The following is a 21,865-nucleotide window of genomic DNA, read 5'->3' as shown; positions in this document are numbered from 1 at the left end:
CTACAGACCGGGTGACTTAAACAACAGAAATTTATTTTCTCATAGTCTGGAAGCTGGAAGTCCAAGATCAAGGTGTCAGCAAATATGATTTCTTGGGGCCTCTCTCCTTGGCTTGCAGATGGCCACCTTCTCACTGTGTCCTTACATGATCTTTTCTCTGTGTGCATGCATCCCTGGATGTCTTTCTGTGTGTCAGAATCCCTCTGATCACATATGCTGGCTGATATTTGAGAAGGCCATCCTCTGGCCATCCTGGCCCTGGAATATTTCTGCACAATTTATCACTGCATGCAATGGTGCATAAAGTGGTTCATCTGTCTAAAGGGGTGTATTAGTCAGTTCTCACGTTGCTCATAAAGACATACCTGAGACTGGGCAATTTACAAAAGAAAGAGGTTTAATTGGACTCACAGTTCCACATGGCTGGGGAGGCCTTAAAATCATGGCAGAAGGCAAGGAAGAGATGGCAGCAGGTAAAGAGAGCTTGTGGAGGAAAACTCTCCTTTTTAAAAACCATCAGATCTCATGAGACTTATTCACTATCACAAGAACAGCACAGGAAAGACCTGCCCCCATGATTCAATTACCTCCCACTGGGCATCTCCCATAACACGTTGGAATTAAGATGATATTTGGGTGGGGACACAGCCAAATGATATCAAGGGGCTAAAGAAAAAAATATCTCTTACTTTAACCTCCACTTTCCCCCTTCCTCATGCAATGGACTACCTAACAGGTGGGGAAGGGAAGATTTGCCAATTACTACCAAGGGAGTTAAAAACCTGAAAGCAGCAAAAGAGGAGTATTTCTGATGTTCAGGCTTACTTAAGCAAGGCCACTTCGTGCTCAGAATAAATTATACAAGACAGAAGGAGAGAAAAATTATACACTAAATACTATTTAACTAGTAGGGGTGAGGTTGGGAAGATAGAGTTGGAAGAACAATGTCATCAGGATCTTAGGGAGTGAAGTTTCTCTGGCGCACACAAAAGACAGAAATTTGGTGGTTTAAAATACATCCAAAAGTGTTTGGCAGTCCTCCTAATTTCCATCCCCGACTTGAGTGTGGGGCTGGACTTAGTGATTCACTTCTAACCAATAGATATAATGGGACTGATCATGTATGACTTCCAAGACTAGATCATTACACACACTTAAGCTTCCTTCTTTCTTAGGTCACTCATTCTGGGAAAAGCCAGGTGCCACGTCACGAGGATACACCAAACAGTATATGGAGAGGCCATATGGTGAGAAATTGAGGGCTTCTGCCAACAGCCATGTGCTCCTCCTGCCCCAGTCAAACCTTCAGGTGACCATAGACCCAGCTGGCATCTTGACTGCAACTACATGAGAGACCCTAAGCCAGAGCCCAGCTTTGTCTCAAATTCCTGATTCACAGAAATTGTGGAGATAGTAAATATTTTTTTCGTGTTCAGCCACTAAATTTTAGGGGTAATTTTTTGTGCTACAATAGATAATTATTTGATTATTAGTGGGGGTGGGGAGATAGAACAGGAAAAATCCAACATGAAGATTTTAGGAAGCAAAATTGCTCTAGCACATGACATATAACAGGGATCAACATTTCTTGCCTCTACTGTCTACTGAATTGAAGCAAAATGCTGGGGATAATATACAGTATTATCTACAGAATTCTCATGGAACCAGAATTTCTAGGTCAAAAGATAACTCCGAGGGTTGAAAAATCTTCATTTTTTTCCCCTAATAGATAGGGAAACCTAGGTTGAGAGAAAATAAGTGATTTTCCTGAATTTCTTTTATCTGGTTTGGAGGAATCCTGGTTTAAGTTGGAGGCAACAGGCAAATTCTGAAAAGTTATTGATATCAGGAATTTCCAGCTGGCCTAGGTAACAATGTTTTCTGCACATCACCAATACTGAGGGTTCGCAAACATATTTACAACACCCAGGAGACAAAGCAGTCTGTGGAACTACAATTCAATATCAATATGTAAAACTGATTTGTTGTTTGTTTAAGGAAAATTGTTGCAATCTTTCCTTAAGCAAGTTGTAAGTCTCCAAGACACAGAAAGTGTTGACTCATATTCAGTGGCTTCATGTAAACAATTGGTTTGCCATCTGACAACTCTAGCCTTCAAAAGGCCCTGGAATGCAAAGACCGGTTAAGGAAAACCTCTAGATTGGAGACTTCCCATGGAGGTTCCCCAGCTATTAAGCTTATTCTTCAGCTCTTGAGAAGATTGCTCTTCTGAAACAATAATTTTTTGGCCATTACTTTCAATGGCAAAAACAACAATTACTTTTACACCAACCTAATAATAAGGGATGGTCTGACTTTATGGAGTCCTGGATGATTTCAATTTGGTGATGTTCAGGCTTCCTTAAGTTCCATGCCTTAAGCACTTTTTTTGAGCAAGCAAATAGACACCTTTATACCAATTTGATACCCAGAAATACTCAGATAGAAGCTTCTTCAAAGACCTGCTCTACTTTCTCTATCCATCACCATCTTTTTATAAGTAGTAATAAGTAGTAACCTGGAGCTCTATAAAGTTTTGTACATCACTGTGCACAGCCCAGCTTCTGTCCTCCTCTCCCACTCAATCAGGTACCACTGTGCCCCTTGATCACTCCACTCCAGACACACTGACATTCCTTTTCTCCCTAAAATAAGACAGATTCTTTCCCATCTGAGATCCTTTCCATCTGCTTTTCTTTCCATCTGGAATATTCTCATCTCGTGGCTCTTAGAATGGCAGTTTAATGCTCAGTGTTTCAATGTTCACATATCAATTCAAATGCCCCCACTTCTTAGAGAAGCCTTCCCTGTATGGGCACCCCTCCCTTTCCCATCTGTGACAGTTAGTTGTATGTGTCAGCATGGCTAGGCTATAGCTCCCAGTTATTCACTGGAGCACTAGTCTAGGTGTTGCTGGGAAGGTATTTTATGGGTGTCATTAAAGTCCATAATCTTTCAGTAAGGAAAATTATTCTCCATAGTCTGGGTGGACCTGACCCAATCAGTTGCAAGGTCTTAAAAATAGAGTTGAAGTTTCTCTGAGGAAGATGAAATTCTGTCTTTCAACAGCAGATTCAGTTGTGCTCAAGATTTCCAGCCCATCCTTCCTGATAGCCAGTTCTACAGATTTTAGACTGGCCTAGCCACCCCTATACCTGCTTGAGACAATTCTCTGCAATAAATCTCTTAATATATTCTACTAGTTCTTTTTCTGTGGTGGAGCCCTGCATGATACAACACTCCAGTTACTCCATTTATTTTCTTAGTGCTCAGGTTGCCTGAGTTAGCTAGTAAAAATACAATATTGCAGCTAGGATGCAATACTTGGGATGTACATATACTAAAAAAATTTGATGTTTATTTGAAATTCAGATTTAACTGGACATCCTGTATTTCAGGGGTTCCCAACTCCCAGTAAGGAACTGGGCCTCACAGCAGGAGGTGAACAGCAGGTGAGTGAGCAAAGTTCCATCTGTGTTTACAGCCACTCCCCATGGCTCACATTACTGCCTGAGCTCCGCCTCCTGTCAGATCAGCAGCAGCATTAAATTCTCATAGAAGCACAAACTCTATTGAGAACTGTGTATGTGAGGGATCTAGGTTGCTGGCTCCTTATGAGAATCTAATGCCTGATGATCTGTCACTGTCTCCCATCACCTCAGATGGGACTGTCTAGTTGCAGGAAAACAAACTTAGGGCTCCCACTGATTGTGCATTATGGTGAGTTGTAGAATGTATAATAGTAATATAAATAAAGTGCACAGTAAGTGTAATGCACTTGAATGATCCCAAAACCATCCAGGTGGGCCCCAACCCTTGGTCTGTGGAAAAATTGTCTTCCACAAAACTGCTCCCTGGTGTCAAAAACTTTGGGGACTGCAGCTGTATTTGATCTGGTGACCCTATTTAGTATTTATCACAATTTTAACTTACCTTATTATTATTATTGAGACAGAGTCTCACTCTGCCACCCAGGGTGGAGTGCAGTGGCATGATCTTGGCTCACTGCAACCTCTGCCTCCTGGGTTCAAGCAATTCTCAGGCCTCAGCCTACCAAGTAGCTGAGATTACAGGCTAATGTTTTGTATTTTTGGTAGAGGAAGGGGTTTCACCATGTTGGCCATGCTGGTCTCGAACTCCTGGCTTCAAGTGATCCACCCATCTTGGCCTCCCAAAGTGCTGGGATTACAGGCGTGAGCCGCCACACCCAGCCTGACTTACCTTTCTTCTTGATGTGCTTACTTATATATTGTCCATCTCCCCATCTAGTCTGGAGGTTCCATGAGGATGGGGACCTTATATGTCAATTTCATGGCTATATCCCATTTCCTGAAACAGTGTCTGGCAATGAATAGGTCTTTAGTAGATATTTATTAAGTGAATTAATAAATGAATATATTATGTCACCTGTACAGTTATGCTTTCTGCCTTGAGAGGCCCGAATCAACCTTCACATGTAGAAAGTGGGTTTCTGTTTTTCAACTGTTGAATCGGTGCTTTAAACGATGGCATCCGAGTGTGTGGTCTGTTGGCTAAGGGTTCCATTTTTCACATTGCTGTTGTTGTCTGCCTAGGAGAGTGTTGGTTTGTGTGATTATCTGACTATTTTAGGAGCTCATTGCTATTATTATTTTGTAAAAATGAATGAAAATGGAAAAACAAAAGTGCTGATAGTGGTGGTAAGATTCTTGTCTCATAAACTTAGTATAATCATACCGCAAAATAAATCACAAGACAAGCAGCAGATCTTCAGCCCTGATCAGAAGCGCATGGAACTCAGGCTGCCTGGCTGTCAAATCATGCAAGGAGAAAAAGGAGCAATAATAAGAATATGTGTGAAATCCTAAGGCTCTGTCGCTGAGGACTGGTTAGAGTGGAATTAGACATTTTTTTCTTTTAGCATCTGGAGGCAGAAATCACTTTTAACAAGTGAATCCATTGTTTGATTTAGGGCATTGGCTTTTTGTTCTGCCTGCAATTTAAGCCTCAGCTCAAGTGTCACCCCTTCCCTGAAGACTTTCCAGCTCCTTTCCCCCAGCCCCAGACCCGAGAACCATTTCTTTGTTTTTTTCCCTGTGCTCCCAGGAGTGTGTTGTTGGAAACCATTTTAAGTATGTGTTTTCACTCTCCTTTTAATTTTACTCACCTACTACAATTGTTTCCTCCTTTAAATAGCAGATTCCTTGAAAATAGGAAATGCTTTATGCCCCCTTCCTGCAAATATCCCAAACTCCGTTATAGGGAGCTCAGTGCTAGCGTGGAAGTTAATGTGGACTTGATGTTAAAAGCCAGGGTTTGGAACCCAGCCCCTTTGAAAACTGTGTGCCCTTTGATATATAATTGCATTCCTCTCCAAGGCTTGGTTTCCTCACCTGTCAAATGGGAACACAACTATCTACTGAGAGGTTTAAATGGGTTACCATTGGGGAACAATTGGAACTGTAAAATGCCAGCTCCATGGAAGGTCTTAATGATGTCTAAGCAGAAACAACGATCAAAAATGTTGGTTGAATGAATGTCTTTGTTAGCTCAAAATCTCAAGAGTTGGAAAAGAATATCAAGATATCTCTATACAAGAATACAGAGTTTTTACATAGGCAAGAATGTCTCTGGATTCTGATGGAATAGGCCCCTCCACTCTAATCTCACCCTCCTACCAAGTAGAATTGAATCTATCTGCTCCCGAACAAATTCTGTCCCGACCAGGCCCAATGCCTTAAGCCTTCACCATTACTCCTGTAGGCTGATACATTCTGTTCATTGTCTCTGGGCTGATATCAGTGGGCCTCCAGACAGGCTTAGTAGGTCAAGTTGGAGTGAAGAAAAAGCAATGTATTTGGGCCCTGGTGGCAAAGCCTGCTACAGCCCTGCCACATACCACCTACTTGACCGCCCACCCCAACATTCTGTAATTCAACCTTTCTTAGCTTCAGTTTTCTCATCTAGGAGTCATGGATGATAAGCACACCCTCCCTCACAAGATTACTAAGGCAGGGTTTCTCAACCTCAGCACTATCAACATTCTGGTTAGATAATTGTGTGTGTGTGTGTGTGTGTAGGGAGAGTACCCTGTGCATTGCAAGATGTTTATCTGTGCATTGCAAGATGTTTATCAGCATCTCTATTCTTCAGCTACTAGATGCCAGTAGCACCTTCTACCAGCTGTGACAACCAAAAACATCTCCAAATATTCCCTGAGAAACAAAATTGCCCATAGTCAGGAAACACCACAGTAAGGATTAAACTCAGTAATTCCTATGTGAGCCTTTGTAAATTTGAGAGCCCAATACAAGTGTTAGTTTTAATTATTTTGCTCTGATTTCAGAGAAAATTAAATTTCCCTCTTCTGTGATTCCTTAGCACTTAAAAAATACCAGCTAGCAATAATTGAATACTTGTTATGTGGTAGGCTCTGGTGTTGTCTTATTTTGCACATAAGAAAACTAAGCCTCTGAGTGGCATGCCCAAGATTACAAGAGGAAGCAGTCAAGGCAAAATTTGAACCACAATGTTTGTTCAATGAGTCTAAACCCATGCTCTCAACTTGCATTAGTTATTTATTGCTGTATAACAAATTATCACAACTTAGAAGCTTAAAACAGGATACATTGTTTTCTCACTGTAACTGTAGGTAAGGAATCTGGGCACAACTTTGGAGGTCCTCTGAATAACTACAACCAAGGTTTTGGCCAGGACTGAGGTCTCATTTGAATGCTCAACTGGAGAAAGAGCTACTTTCCAGTTCACATGGCTGTTGGCAGAATCCACTTGTTTTTAGGTTTTAAGACAGAGCCTCAGGTCCCTACTTGCTGTCAGCTGGAGGTCACCCTCAGTTCCTTGCCAGATGAGCCTCACTGTAGGATAGCTCACAACATGGCAACTTGCTTCATCAAGTCTAGCAAAGGAGAGAGACTATTAGCAATATGGACATTGCAATTTTATGTAACATAATCATGGAAGTGATGTGTTGTCACCTTTGCTATATTCTATTGGTTAAGAGCAAGTTGCTTGGCCAACCCACCATCACACAGTAGGATCACAGGGGCAGACATACCAGGAGGTGAGGATCCTTGACGCCATCTAAGAGTCAGCCTACCAATCCATGCTCTCCTGCCTCCTGCTTAGCCCACTTATTACAAATGTGTAAGACTGTTTCAGCTATTAGCCCAAGTGCTGTTTTTAGGGTTTTTTTTTTGCTTTGTAGATTGTCTCCATCTTCACAGGCTGCAATAACAAAATACCATAGAGTGAATAGCTTAAACAGCAGACAATTCTTTCTCATATTTCTGGAGGCTGGGAGATTCAGGATCAAGGTGCCTACTGACTCATTTTTCTGATGAGGGCTCTTTTTCTGGCTTGCAGACAGACACCTTATTGCTGTGTCTTCAAACAGCAGAGAGAGAGAGAGAGAAAGCTCACCCTTTCTCCTCTTGTAAAGCCATGAATCCTGTGATGACGGTTCTATGCTCATGACCCCATCTAAATCTAATTATCTCCCAAAGGTCCCATCCCCAAATACCAGAGAGAGGGATGTTGATTCTTCCAGGATAGGCTATATATATAGCCTATACATATATATGAGACAGGGTCTTGCTCTGTCACCCACGTTGGAGTGCAGTGGCATGATCACTGCTCACTGCAACCTCAACCTCCCTGGCTCAGGCAGTCCTTCCCACTTCAGCCTCCTGAGTAGCTGGGACTACATATATGCACCACCTTGCCTGGCTAGTTTTTATATTTTTTGTAGAGATGAGATTTTGCCATGTTGCCCCAGACTGGTCTTGAACTTTTGAGCTCAAGTGATCTACTTGCCTTAGCCTCTGAAAGTGCTAGGATTACAGGTGTGAGCCACCCCATCCAGCCTGGAATAAGCATCTTTTTTATATACCTATCTTGCAACCTAAGCCAAGGCTTGGTACTTGGTAGGTCTCAGAAACTGTAGGCTGAGTGAACAAAAAACAAATGCATAGGAACAGAGGAAAAAGTTGCAAGAGCTTGGGACCCAGGACTGGTAAACATTAATGGGGGTTGTGGAGGCACTCTGAAATAAGGAAAATGGAAGTCTGCCTGAGTCGAGCAACATGACAGAAACATGGGCTTTGAGGTTCAATAAACTACACTGTTCAATCAATCTCTGCAAGCAGCATTTTCTTTCTTGCAAGTGGGAATATTGTTGATATCTGTCTCAATGTGGCGTTGTGAGGACTGGAGAAGGTAATACATGAAAGCCCCTTACATAGTTTATGTTTAGATCAGTGGTTGGCAAAATCTGTATTAGTCTCCTTTGCTGCTATAACAAATGACCACTATCGGAAGAACCAGCCCCAATATTTCAATGTAGGTTCTTTTCTATTTCCCCTAAGTGTTGGCTGGTCTGAGAAATAAAGAGAAAGTGTACAAAAGAGAGAAATTTTACAGCTGGGCCTCCGGGGGTGACATCACATGTCGGCAAGTTCCGTGATGCCCCTTGAGCCACAAAACCAGCAAGTTTTTATTAAGGACTTCAAAGGGGGAGGGGGGTACGAATAGGGAGTGGGTCACAGAGATCACATGTTTCCTAGGGCAATAAAAGATCACAAGGCAAGTGGCAGAGCAAGATCCCAAGGCCAGGGCGAAATTAGAATTACTGATGAGGTTCCATGTCCTGCTGGGCAGACATTGTCATTGATAAACACGTTAACAGGAAACAGTGTTAGAGAGCAGACAACCAGTCTGACTAGAATTTGCCAGGCTGGAATTTCCTAATCCTAGCAAGCCTGAGGGCACTGCAGGACACCAGGGCGTATTTCATCCCTTATCTTCAACTGCATAAGACAGACACTCCCAGAGTGGCCATTTTACAGACCTTCCCCTGGGAATACATTCCTTTCCCAGGTTTATTCCTTGCTGGGAAAAGAATTCAGTGATATTTCTCCTATTCACCTTCTGCAAGAAGGGAAATATGACTCTGTTCTGCCTGGCCCCACAGGCAGTCAGACCTTATGGTTATCTCCCTTGTTTCCTGAAAATCACTGTTATCCTGTTCTTTTTTAGGATGCCCAGATTTCATATTGTTCAAACACACGTTTTACAAACAATTTGTGCAATTAATGCAATTATCACAGGGTCCTGAGGCGACGTACATCCTCAGTTTATGAAGATGACGGGATTAAGAGATTAAAGACAGGCATAGAAAATTATAAGAGTATTGATTGGGGAAGTGATAAATGTCCATGAAATCTTCACAATTTATGTTCTTCTGCCACGGCTTCAGCCAGTCCCTCCATTCGGGGTCCCTGACTTCCCGCAACAGACCACAAACACAGTGGGCTTAAAACAATGTGAATTTATTATCCTATAGTTCTGGAATAAAAATACTGGGCTAAAATCAAGGTGTCAGCCTATCTTCCTTTTGGAGGCTCTAGGGGAAAATCTGCTTCCTTGCTTTGTCCAGCTTCTAGAGACTGCCTGCATTCCTTGGCTTGTGGCCCCTTCTTCCAGCTTCAAAGCCAGAAGTGTGGCATCTTCTCTTTTCTCTGACCTCAGCTTCCATCCTTACATCTTCTCTCTCTGATTCTGATGCTTCTGCTGATCTCTCACAAGGACTCTTCTGATTACATTGGGCCCACCAGGATAACCTCCCCATCTCAAGATCCTCAACATAATCACATCTGCAGAATTCCTTTTACAGTGGAAAGTAATATATTCACAGGTTCCAGGGATTAGGATATGGACATCTTTTGGAGGGCCATTATTATTATTATCATTATTTAATTTAAAAAGAGACAGTATCTCACTATATTGCCCAGGCTGGTCTTGAACTCCTGGGCTCGAGTGATCCTCTTTCCTCAGCCTACCAAAGTGTTGGGATTACAGGTGTGAGCCATTGTGCTGGCCTGGAGGCCATTGTTCAACCCGCAAAAATCTGCTGTCTGTTCCCAAAGTTTCATGTCTATCTCAACTGCATTGACCCCATTCTTCAAAACTCTCAACCCATTTACAGCAATCAACCTGAATTCAAAATCTCATCTAAGTCTTATCAGGTCAAAAGTTTCATTTCTCATCACATAAATCATCTAATATAGGCATGGGTGAAGCTCTGGGTATAGTCCAGTGTGTGGCACAATTTCTCTCTATCTGTGGACCTATGACGCTAGCAAAGAAATTATCTGCTCCCAAAATACAAAATGAAACACACTCCACCAGGGTAACAGCACTCCCATTTGAAACGAGAGAAGAATGAAAGGAAAAAAAGAGTTCCTGGTCCCAAATATTTTCTAAATCCAACCAGAAAAACTCTACTAGGTTTCAAGGCATGGCTCTCAGCTCTGCCTTCTGAGCCTATAAGGTCTGCTCTCACAGTCATCTTTCCTTTTTCATGAAGGGTAATACTTGTTTGCAGCTGTAGTTTCACCCACCTGTTTCCTGTCTGTAGAATTTTGGGGATCTGACAGCCTTCTTTCATTCTGTTCTCTCTGTCCCTTTCAGGTCAAGCTGGCAGTGTTTTGGGGGACATACCATTCTTAAAAGCCTTATGAGTTTCCTATGTATGTCACATGCACTCACTCCCTTTGACCACTAGGCCAAATCAAGCCTATTGCCTCTTTTTGTAAATGAAGTTTTATTGCAACACAGACACACCTACCTGTTCATTTACATATTGCTGATGGCTATTTACATGATATAACAGAGTGAAGGGTTGCAACAGAGACAGTGTGGCTCACAAGCTGAGACTATTTACTATCTAGCCCTTTTCAGAAAATGTTTGCTGATGACTGGCCCAGAGCCAAAACCCAAATAAGTAGTAGTTTTTAAACAAATGACAAGCTTGGATGGGTTGCAAAAGTGGGGCCACTTGGAGGTAGTGAATATTTCAGATGTTGTGTGGAAGGTGTGCAGAGAAAACTGAGAAGAGGTGAGGGACGAAGGAAGAGGAAGTGAGAAGCCATGGACTTCAGAAGTAAACTTGATCTTCTTGGCAAGTTGCCTTGGAAGCCTGGGGCCAGGGTCATTAAGCAGCAAGATTACCATGAAGAAAAAGAGTGAACCGAGAAAGTAAGGGGAGAAATTCAAACTGGGCTCAATTGTGACAGAAAAGAAAAATCACACCTAGAGCAGTGCACTGAGTCCCTTAGTATGCAAGAAGCACATCGCCTTCTCCTCATCCTCCCTCTGAAAAGAAGTCCGCTGTGCACACCTATGGGACAGCATTTGCTTAATTCTATGTGCCAGCGGCAGCTTCCCAGTAAGCCTTCTCCGCTTCACTTTTGCTCCATGGAAATGAGAACACACCAAGGGTGACGTTTGTGTGTGGGTTTTGGCGCTTTCACAAAAAGCTTGATTAGCCTTATTTAGAATATGATTACTCCTTCAATCCCTGTGCATAAATGCATTTCAGGTGACCATGCCTGTCACAGGCGCCTGCTCACCTGGTTACTGGCTTGAGGTGTTCTTTGGTTTAAACAAAGCAGGACAAATAAAGAGCAAAGACCCACTCGGGGCTCTAGACGTTCATAGAAACTGATTTCCCCTTAAAAAAACAGCTCACTGTGGGAGTTGTAAATAGGAAGAAATGAACCATTTAAGAGAGTCTTTGAGACTATTGCCTATTGGAATGGAACCAGTTTGGGGTTTGGGGTGGAGGTGGCATGTCAAATTTGCGGTTACTTCCTAAACACACACAAACTGTTTCCATATCAGATTTGAATATGCTACAACTGCCCCCCCAACCCCCTGCCCAGCAGTCTTTCCCCCCACAAACAGCTAAGCCAAGAACCCTAGGACAATTTGCTCTCTGTGCTGATAGACTATCTGGGGTTTCTAAAGCAGGCGACGTATTCTATTTCAGGAAATCAGACCAAATAAAAATCATTCCAATTAAAAAGCACCACTGGGCAAGTAGAACAGCAAGTGCCCACCTCACACAAAACAGACCAACCACAAAGTGCAGGCTTTCATGTATGTTGTTGATGGCAGAGTTACTGCCTTAGAGCCTCGAGTTTATTCAATGGGATAAAAGTTGCCTGGTAAATTGGGCTGAGAGGATTTTTTCCCAGAAGGCCATCACAAGGCATTTTGATGTACTTACCATTTACAAGAGCCCAGAGGACTAGAGGAATCTAAAAGTGATTTTGATTTCGAATAGAACCCAGTTATTTTATAGCTTATTAATACTGAGCTTCAAATAACCATCAGATATATTCTGAGACACACACATACACATACACACACACACACACACACCCTCTGTACAGGCTTGTAATATGAGGCCTGTGATGGTGATGTCTCATCTTATTTAGAGAGTCAGGTTCTAAATTTCTACAAAGATGAAAATTGTGTCCGGTTAAAGTTGCATTTGGAAAATCCCTTCAAATGCCCCCTAGCACAGTGAGGTGCTTGCACTGTGGGAGGTAGGAAGTAAATCTGATTACTTCAGCTCTCACGTGCCCCTTGCAGGTGAGGATGGGCAGAACCAACACCCTGTCAGCACTCTTCCTCACTCTTCTTGCTGAGGGCCTGGAGATGAATTCAGTTTAGTCAACTGTATAGGTTATATAACTTCACCTTGATCAGCTCACTCCCAGGAGGGTTAGTCCTCTCTACAAATACAAAAGCCACTTGTGTCCTTTTTGTAGGAAAAATTCCTCACTACCTGGTAAGGAAGACCCTCCATTGTCTCATCCACTAAAAACACTCCCAGTGTCTTCCATCCCTTTTCCTTCCTCTTTCTCTCCTAAAAAGACTGACTTCGGCTTTTGAAAATTGGTTAAGCCTTCTCTTCTCCCTCTTTTCTCTCTTTCTCATTAGCATTTCTAAGTGTAACGTTCAAAGCTTCCAATGGGGACAATGCCCTGAAATTTCAGACAGCTCCAAAGGACTCCTTCCCACGCTGATGTAGGCACTTGAGTGTTGAATTAGCAATTTCCCAGCACAACTTGAATTCTAGAAGTTAGACGTTACGAGTGGATTGATGAACTTTATTATTCAGACCTTTTTAGTTAAAAGTGCCAGAAACTAACTCAAAGCTTAAGTAAAACGGGGAAGTTTTTTTTGACTCATGCGAGTGAAAATTTGAATGTGGTATTAGCCTTGGGATGCTAGTGAATCGAACGACAAGGATCTCTTCTCCCTCCCCTTGCCTTCCTCTCTTCCACTGTCCCTTCCTCCCTCCCCATCTCTTCTTCCTTCCTTTCCCCCTTTCTCCCTCCCCTGCCCAGTCTTAGCTTCTCTTTTCTATGTAGGTTGGGGCTGATTCCCTCTTACAAGAAGACTCCATTAATTTATGGGGTTGGGTGAACTGCATGCTTCACTCACATCATCACATCTTAGGGCCATGCAAGGAAACAGTGATTTATCTCTTCTGGTACCCACAGGTGTGTCAACAGAAAGAGTCAAACTCTGTAAAATATTTGAAGAGATCTATTCTAGCCAAACATGAGTGACCAATGGCCTGTGACACAACCCTCAGGAGATCCTGAGAACATGTGCCCAAGGTGGTTGAGCTACAACTTGGTTTTCTACATTTTAGGGAGACATAAGAAGACCAATCAATACATGTAAGATGTGTATTGGTTCGGTCTGGAATGGCAGGACAACTGGAAGCGGGGGCGCTCACAGGTCATAGGCAGAGTCAGAGACTTTTTGACTGGCAATTTGTTGAAAGAGTTATTATCTAAAGACCTGGAATCAAAGGAAGGAATGTCTGGGTTGTGATAAGGCATTGTAGACACCAAGGTTTTTCATGTAGATGAAGCCTCAGGTGGCAGGCTGCAGAGAGAATAGATTGTAAATGTTTCTTATCAGACTTAAAAGGTCTGTTCTATCAGTCTTAAGGTTGAGTTGATGTTAATCCTGGTCAGGTGAGCCTGAATTCCAAAAGGGGAGGAAGGTATGGTGAAGCATGTCTCACTCCCTCTTCCCATCATGGCCTGAACTAGTTTTTCTGGTTAACTTTGGAATGCCTTGGCCAAGAGATGGGGTCCATCAAGATGGTTGGGGGACCTAGAATTTTATTTTTGGTTTATGGATGAATCCCAGACAAGGATTCTGATAGGCTGGTCCGGTCACAAGCTTCCTTAGCCCAGTCACAGGGGCTGAAGGGAGAAGACACTAGGATTGGGCAGACCTCGATCCCATGCCCACCCTTGTGGCATACGGGAAGACTGAGGAGTTTAGCAGCCTGACAGACACCATATAGCAGTATGCAGTGTGCCAGGCGTGGTGGCTCATGCCTATAATCCCAACACTTTGGGAGGCCAAGGTGGGCAGATCTCCTGGAGTCAGGAGTTTGAGGGCCAACAAGGCGAGACCCCGTCTCTACTAAAAATACAAAAATTAGCTGGGTGTGGTGATGCGTGTCTGTAATTTCAGCTACTCAGGAGGCTGAAGCAGGAGAATCACTCGAACCCCAGAGGCAGGGGTTGGCCTGAGCTGAGATCACACCACTGTACCCCAGCCTGGGCAACAGAGTGAAACTCTGTCAAAAAAAAAAAAAAAAAGAAGAAGAAGAAGAAGAAGAAGAAGAAGTATGCAATGACAAGGATTTTCCCAAAAAAAAGATAAAGGGAGAGTGCAGGTACAAATGTAAAGAAGAAATAAGCGCTATGTGGAAGAAACCACATATGTTCACCTCAGGGTCCTAAGAAAAGTCAGAAGAAAAAAAAAAAAAAAAGCAGACCATCTCACTCCTACCACCATACATTCAACCAAACATCCTAATGGGTCTGCAGATCAAGCTGACCTTACCAGCACTGTGTATATTACCTTGCAACTAGTATCAGTCTTAGCAACTGGCCCCAAATAGTCATCTCTGAGCGGTGATCCACAACTTGGAGAAGGCATGAAAACTAAGTTTCTCTGATTTGAAAATGTGCTCACTTTGTAAGTCAGGATTTTGCAAGTTTTCTAATTATAGTGGTTTACCCTTAAAGCCAAACAAAACCAAAAAACCAGTGCCATGATTGCGTGCCATGCTTGAAGCAATTACTTTTGGCAGCTCCAGGCACCACCTCCGTTCTCTGTCATCCATCACAGTGTGGATTGAATGTCTGCGGAGCAAGCCTTCTGCTGCCATTCCAGACCAAAGGTCATGCTAATGTGTCTGTCTGTTTTTTCTCTCTTTATCTTTCTTCTTCCCTCTTTTAAAGTCTGGTCCCTAGACAAGCAGCATCAGCATCTCCCGGGAACTTACTTCAAATGCAAATTCTTGAACCCCTTCCCAGACCTGCTGAATCTGAAAGAGAAAGTAGAGGCGGCAGCAACCTATATTTTCACAAGCCCTCGAAGTGATCCTGACGCACCCGCACGTTTGCTGAATCCCACCTTATGTAATGCCCTATTGTCACACTGACCTCAGAGCTATGCACACATATGCTTTCTCTTTTTCTTTCCTGCTCAGAAACTCCCCATGGTCCAGATAAAAAATTACATACTCAGTTTAGCCATTCAAAGACCTTGGCAATCTCATTTTCCTAACTTACTACTTATTAATGTATTCATTGTTATGAATCTTATTTATTTATCTAGCATTTAGAATGAGCCAAGCACTATGCAAGGTCCTTAACATACCTTGTGTATTAGTCAGCTCAGGTTACCGTAACAAAATACGGGCCAGGCGCGGTGGTTCACGCTTGTAATCCCAGCACTTTGGGAGGCCAAGACGGGCGGATCACGAGGTCAGGAGATCAAGACCAGGGTGAAACCCCGTCTCTAATAAAAATACAAAAAAATTAGCCGGGCGTGGTGGCAGGCGCCTGTAGTCCCAGCTACTCGGAGAGGCTGAGGCAAGAGAATGGCATGAACCCGGGAAGCGGAGCTTGCAGTGAGCCAAGATTGCGCCATTGCACTCCAGCCTGGGTGACAGAGCGAGACTCTGTCTCAAAAAAAAAAAATATATATATATATATAGCCTGGGTGGTTTAAACAACAGCCATTTATTTTCTCACAGTTCTGGAGGCTGGAAGTCTAATATTAAGGTGCTGGCTGATTCCGGTTCTGGTGAAGGCCCTCTTCCTGGCTTGCAGACAGCTGCCTTCTTGTGGTGTCCTTGTATGGTAAAGAGAAAGAACTCTCTCTCTCTCTCTCTCTCTCTGTTTTCTCATCTTCTTATAAAGCCACCACTCCTATCATGGGGGCTCCTCTCCCATGACCTCATCTAGGCTTAATTACCTTCTGAGAGTCTTATCTCCAAATTCAACGCATTGGTGGTTAGTACGTCAACATATGAATTTGGGGGGTATGCAGTTCAGATCATAGTACATTGATTTATGTAAACTTCCAACAAGCTGTGAGATAAGAATCACTGAGCCCATTGGCTGTTGAGGAAACTGAGGCTTGGAGAAGCTAGGGAAGCTGCTTAAGACCAAAGTTAGTAAGGGGTGGCGCCAGAGTCCAATCCTGTGGAGGCATTCTTCCTCCCGCACAGCATTACTCCCACGACCTGTTCTCTCCGTTATCCGTGGCTGCCCAGGTGTCCAGATGTGCCCCTGACTTCCCTCCTGGACACCTTGCTCAAACCACTCCTAAACCTGGATCTCCTCTCTGGGCTCCTTTGTCTAAATGTATTGAGACCTGGAAAACAAATCCATCTTCACCAGCTTCCCTGATGAGAATCATTTTCTTTTTCTTTTCTTTCTTTCCTTCTTTTCTCCTTTTTACAGCAAGTTTTTCATTCCTTTTTTTTCTAACATTATTCTCAGGGCTCTTCTGTCCCTCCAAATTCTCTTTGCTCACCCTAGATAGTGCACCCCTCTCTAAGTTCCTTGCTAACTTCACTTCCAATAGCTCAAGGGAGATCCCTAAGGAGCATTATTGATAACAGTGATTATTAGTGTTTCTAAATATTTTGGAAATGTCTACTACATTCTAGCAACTACAGGTTTCTGCAGATATCCAAAGTCTTGTTTGGAAACAGCTGATGACCCAGAGTCAGCAGATTGAAACTCAAAGCAAAAGGTTTATTTGGCCAACGGTTTTCAAATACTTTCTGTCTCTCTCTTTCTCTCCCTTTTTTTTTCTTGTTTTTTGTTTGTTTTAGGGATAGCAGAATCAAATGAAGCAATGATAGAAAAAGGTAAGTTGGATGGAATAACAAGTGGTGCCCTCACTCCCAGTGGTCAGTTCTGATATCAGTATGACAACAGAGTAGTATATAAAGCAGAGGTTGGCAAACTATAGCATGCATCACAATGATCTGGAGTGCTTGTGAAAGCATGATTGCTGCTGCACCCATTCCCTTTCAGATTGACAAGAACTGGATGGGGCCCAAGAATATGCATTTCTAATAAGTTTCCAGGTGATGTCAATACTGCTGGTCCAGGGACCACACTTTGAGAACCACTGACCTAAAAGGCTTCCTTACCCTTGTCGGAGATTTAGAAATAGATGAGCATATATATGTATCACTGAGATGCTCTGGCTATGGTATGAGTAAACCCACCTGAATGTAGTTTAGGCAGTAAGGCATCAAAGGAAGTCTGCAGGTAGTATCCATGGATAGCCGAGCCAATGACTGACTTCAATAAGGATTAGCCTCTCCCTGTCTTTCTGTCCTGCCATCCTCATCATGTTGGCTTTGTTCTTGGGCTTGTCTCTTCATTATTCCAGAAAGGCTGAAGGCTGCCACTGTTCCAGGTATCACATGCGAACCCAGAAACATCAGTCTGAAGAAGAGATGGGGTTTTCTTCCTTGTGAGTTTTTTTTTTTTTTGGAGACAGAGTCTTGCTATGTCACCCAGGCTAGAGCACGATGGCATGATCTTGACTCACTGCAACCTCCACCTCCTGGGTTCAAGCAATTCTCCTGCCTCAGCCTCCTGAGTAGCTGGGATTACAGGCATGTGCCACTATGCCCAGCTAATTTTTGTATTTTTAGTAGAGATGGGGTTTCACCATGTTGGTCAGGCTGGTCTTGAACTCCTGACCTCAAGAGTTCCACCTGCCTCGGCCTCCCAAAGTGCTGGAATTACAGGCGTGACGTGCCTGGCCCATGTGTCTTTTTATTCAGGAGGAACAACTCTCCCAGAGGTGCCCAGAGGATATTCCATTAAATCCCACTTGCTACGATCGTCATGTACCCACAGTTGCTGGCAAGGGCAATGGAATTACCATGATCTGGTGAGTCCAAGCGATATCCCCTTGCTGGGGCCGGGGAGGAGCCCTGTGCCCCTGTCTCCCTGGACTGCCAGCGGATTGTAGGGGAGGAGAGAACCGGCAGTGCAGGCTTACAGAGCATTGAAGCAGTGGCAGCAACAGCTGCACGGGGAGTGACCCCACCTCACTTCCCGGAAGAAGCCAGAGCTACAGCTGTGATGGAGAGACCCGGGGCCTGGCCACACGCCTGGAAAACTGGCACCAGGAGCTGCCACACCTGGGTGGGAAAGAGGCAGGCAGATCCTTTTCTCTGGCCATGCTAGCAGCGTGGGTGTTAGGCCTCCAGGTACTCGTTCACACGTTGGGCATCAGCGGGTCCACATCTTGCAAGGGGTGAGTGCCCAATGGACTAGGGCCAAGGCCTGGTTGACAGTCGGCCTGTGGGGCCTGGGGTCACTCACAGTTGCATCTCTTTGTTCTGAACATCCATTCTGAGTCGCAGCCCAGGTACACCTTAGGAAGGGCTGGGTCCCATTACCCTGTCCCTGAACACCACTTATTAAGACAGCTGATGAGCCTGGCTCGGTGTGTGATGGAGGCCCCTGGGAGTCAGCAGAGCCGAGCACATAGCACACATCAGGCAGAGCAGGCCAGAGATGGTCAACTCTTGAACTTAGCCAGCTAAAAGAAGGTGGGAAAGGTCCTTGGGGGAGGCAATTGACTGTGTCAGCCACAATCACCTACTCCTCCTTCTCTGCAGACCCCACTAGGGGAGAACATAGACACAAGGGGGTGAAGGGAAGAAAGTATGGGTCAGTGCTTCCCGGTACACTGCATTGAAGGATGCCTGCGGTGGACATCTGCAACTTTTCCTACCCAGTGTCTGCCCCCTCCTTTCTCCTAACAGCACTCAATTTTCCTCTGGGGAACCACTCCACTCCCATTTGGGTGGTCTTGGTGGGTCAAGCAAGGTGCACTGACGTCACCTGGCCTTTCCCATCACCCAAGCTTGGCCAATCTGAGTTTCTGTCCTGGGGATTTCAACCTTGAGCAAAGCAACACAAGAGCAGAAAACATTATGGAGTGGGCAGGTGTCCTCCCCCCTCTGGAAACAGGAAACAAGCATCCCCCACTTACAGTCTTCCTCCTCCTCCTCTCCTCTTTTAGCTATAGCATGTGCAGGTGCTCTGTGGGAAACTTTACATGCACGGTCTCAACTAATCCTAGCAACAGTCTTATGGGTGACTACCATTACCTCCATTTTACAGATGAAAAACCAAAGCTTCAAGAACTTTAAGGATCACAGAGCTAGTAACTGGTAGATCTTAGATTTGAATTTATACCTATCAGATTACGAAGCCCTGTTTTTCTTGTTCTCCTAGAATATCAGGAGAAAAGGAGCCCTCCCCAGGCAGCACTGTGAAATGGCTGAAGGTCTTTTATCTTCTCTGTCCGTATACGTGGGAGTCTTAGCGCCTACACTGCTGTCTAATCTAGGCTTGTTAGGGCTGGGCAGTGTTTCACAATCCTCCCAGATAGCTGGCAGTAAGATGTAAACGACACTCATAGGGGCCTTCAAGGACAGCTGCTTGGAGACAGTCTGTGTGTAATATGGATAGAAAAAGCACTGCTGATAGTATCTGAACCTCTGGATCTGGCAATACCTGAAGTCCAGACTCCTGAATTTCATTTTTGCGTAACTCAGTTTGAATGAGGTTTTACTGCTTACAACTGAAGAAGTTTTAGCCAGTGTTTCTCAATCACTTTAAAAAATGGAGGAAGGCGGAAGTGGCTTCGCTAGGGAAGCTTCCAGCGTGGAAATCGCGCAAGCTGGACGTGGAGCAGCGGTGCCCAGGGCGCCGGCGGGTCCTGGGAGTCCCCGGCGAGCGTAGCAGCGGCAGCAAGTGCAGCCCTGGGGAAGCAGCGCCCAGCCCCGTGGTCCAGGCTTCACGCAAACAGGAGAAAGTGAATTGCAAACTCAAAACCCAGGATGAGCAGGAGATCCCTTTCCGGCTCCGGGAGATTATGAGGAGCGGCTGGGAGATGAAAAATCTGACCGGTAACAAGAAGAGGAAGAAAGCAGCCCAGGTGGCCTTCAGAAAGACATTGGAAAAGGAAGCAAAGGGAGTGGAGCCCGACATTGCCCTCCCCAAGTTCAAGCAGAGGAAGGGGGAGTCTGCCTAGGCCTATATCGAGCGCATGCAGCAAGAGACCCAGCACGTGCTATTCCTCAGAAAGAACCAGGCCACCCGGCAGCCAGAGATCCAGGCAGCTCCCAAGGAGAAGTCTGAGCTGAAAAAAGCAAACAAAGCATTCCAGAAGTGACGACTAGATAAAGTCTGGCAGAAAAAGGAGGAAAAGATGGCAGACAGGCTGGAGCAGGAGTTGCTCCGAGACACGGTGAAGTTTAGTGAGGTTGTCCTGCAGCGCCCAGAGCTGACTACCAGGCCCTGAAGGAGCGTAAGAAGGATCAGCCTGGCAGGAGATTGCAGATGCTGAGGATGCTTCTGAGCCCCCGCGGTGTATTCCAGCCTCTGACTGCCTCCCTGGCCTACCAGAGGACTGCTGGGGAGGAGAGAGAGTGGGCCATGCAGGCCTAAGATGTTGAAGCAGCAGTGGCGGCTGCGTGGGGAGTGACCCCCGCCAACCAACTTCCAACAAGAAGCCAGAGCCACAGCTGTGATGGAGAGAACCGGGGCCTGGCCATGCTCCTGGGAAACTGGCACCAGGAGCTGCCACACCTGGGTGGGAAAGAGGCAGGCAGATCCTTTTCTCTGGCCATTCTAGCAGTGTGGGGTGAGGCCTCCAGGTACTCGTTCACATGTTGGGCATCGGCGGTTCCACGTCCTGCAAGGGGTGAGTGCCCGATGGACTAGGGCCAAGGCCTGGTTGATAGTCGGCCTGTGGGGTCATTCACAGTAATCCCAGCACTTTGGGAGGCCAGGGAAGGAAGATTGCTTGAGCCCAGGAGTTCAAGACCAGCCTGGGCAACATAGGGAGACCAAAAAAAAAAAAAAAAAGAAGAAAGAAAGAAAGAAAGGAAGAAAGAAAGACAGAAGAAGATGGCCGAATAGGAACAGCTCCGGTCTACAGCTCCCAGTGTGAGCGACACAGAAGATGGGTGATTTCTGCATTTCCACCTGAGCTTTGAAGAGAGTAGTGGTTCTCCCAGCACGCAGCTGGAGATCTGAGAACGGGCAGACTGCCTCCTCAAGTGGGTCCCTGACCCCTGACCCCCCAGCAGCCTAACTGGGAGGCACCCCCAAGTAGGGGCAGACTGACACCTCACACGGCCGGGTACTCCTCTGAGATAAAACTTCCAGAGGAACTATCAGACAGCTGAATTTGTCTGATAGTTCACATTCAAAAGCTAGCAGAAGGCAAGAAATAACTAAAATCAGAGCAGAACTGAAGGAAATAGAGACACAAAAAACCCTTCAAAAAATTAATGAATCCAGGAACTGGTTTTTTGAAAAGATCAACAAAATTGATAGACCACTAGCAAGACTAATAGAGAAGAAAAGGGAGAAGAATCAAATAGACGCAATAAAAAATGATAAAGGGGATATCACCACCGATCCCACAGAAATACAAACTACCATCAGAGAATACTACAAACACCTCTACGCAAATAAACTAGAAAATCTAGAAGAGATGGATAAATTCCTCGACACATACACCCTCCCAAGACTAAACCAGGAAGAAGTTGAATCTCTGAATAGACCAATAACAGGCTCTGAAATTGTGGCAATAATCAACAGCTTACCAACCAAAAAGATTCCAGGACCAGATGGAT

The 21,865-nt window shown here is 44.7% G+C and overlaps 1 long non-coding RNA gene and 1 pseudogene across 1 annotated transcript in view; one reads left to right on the top strand and one right to left on the bottom strand.

Moving 5' to 3' along the window:
- The window catches only part of LOC105738801, a 66,534-nt gene that overhangs the window by 31,107 nt on the left and 13,562 nt on the right, over positions 1-21,865 (bottom strand). The gene's annotated exons all lie outside the window — the stretch shown is intronic.
- On the top strand, positions 19,842-20,752 carry LOC100598460 (annotated as a pseudogene).

The sequence above is a fragment of the Nomascus leucogenys genome, chromosome 21 (genome assembly GCF_006542625.1).
Source record: "Nomascus leucogenys isolate Asia chromosome 21, Asia_NLE_v1, whole genome shotgun sequence".
NCBI lineage: Eukaryota > Metazoa > Chordata > Mammalia > Primates > Hylobatidae > Nomascus > Nomascus leucogenys.
Note: the sequence above shows the minus strand (reverse complement) of the source record. Positions and strands in the feature narration are given on the sequence as shown.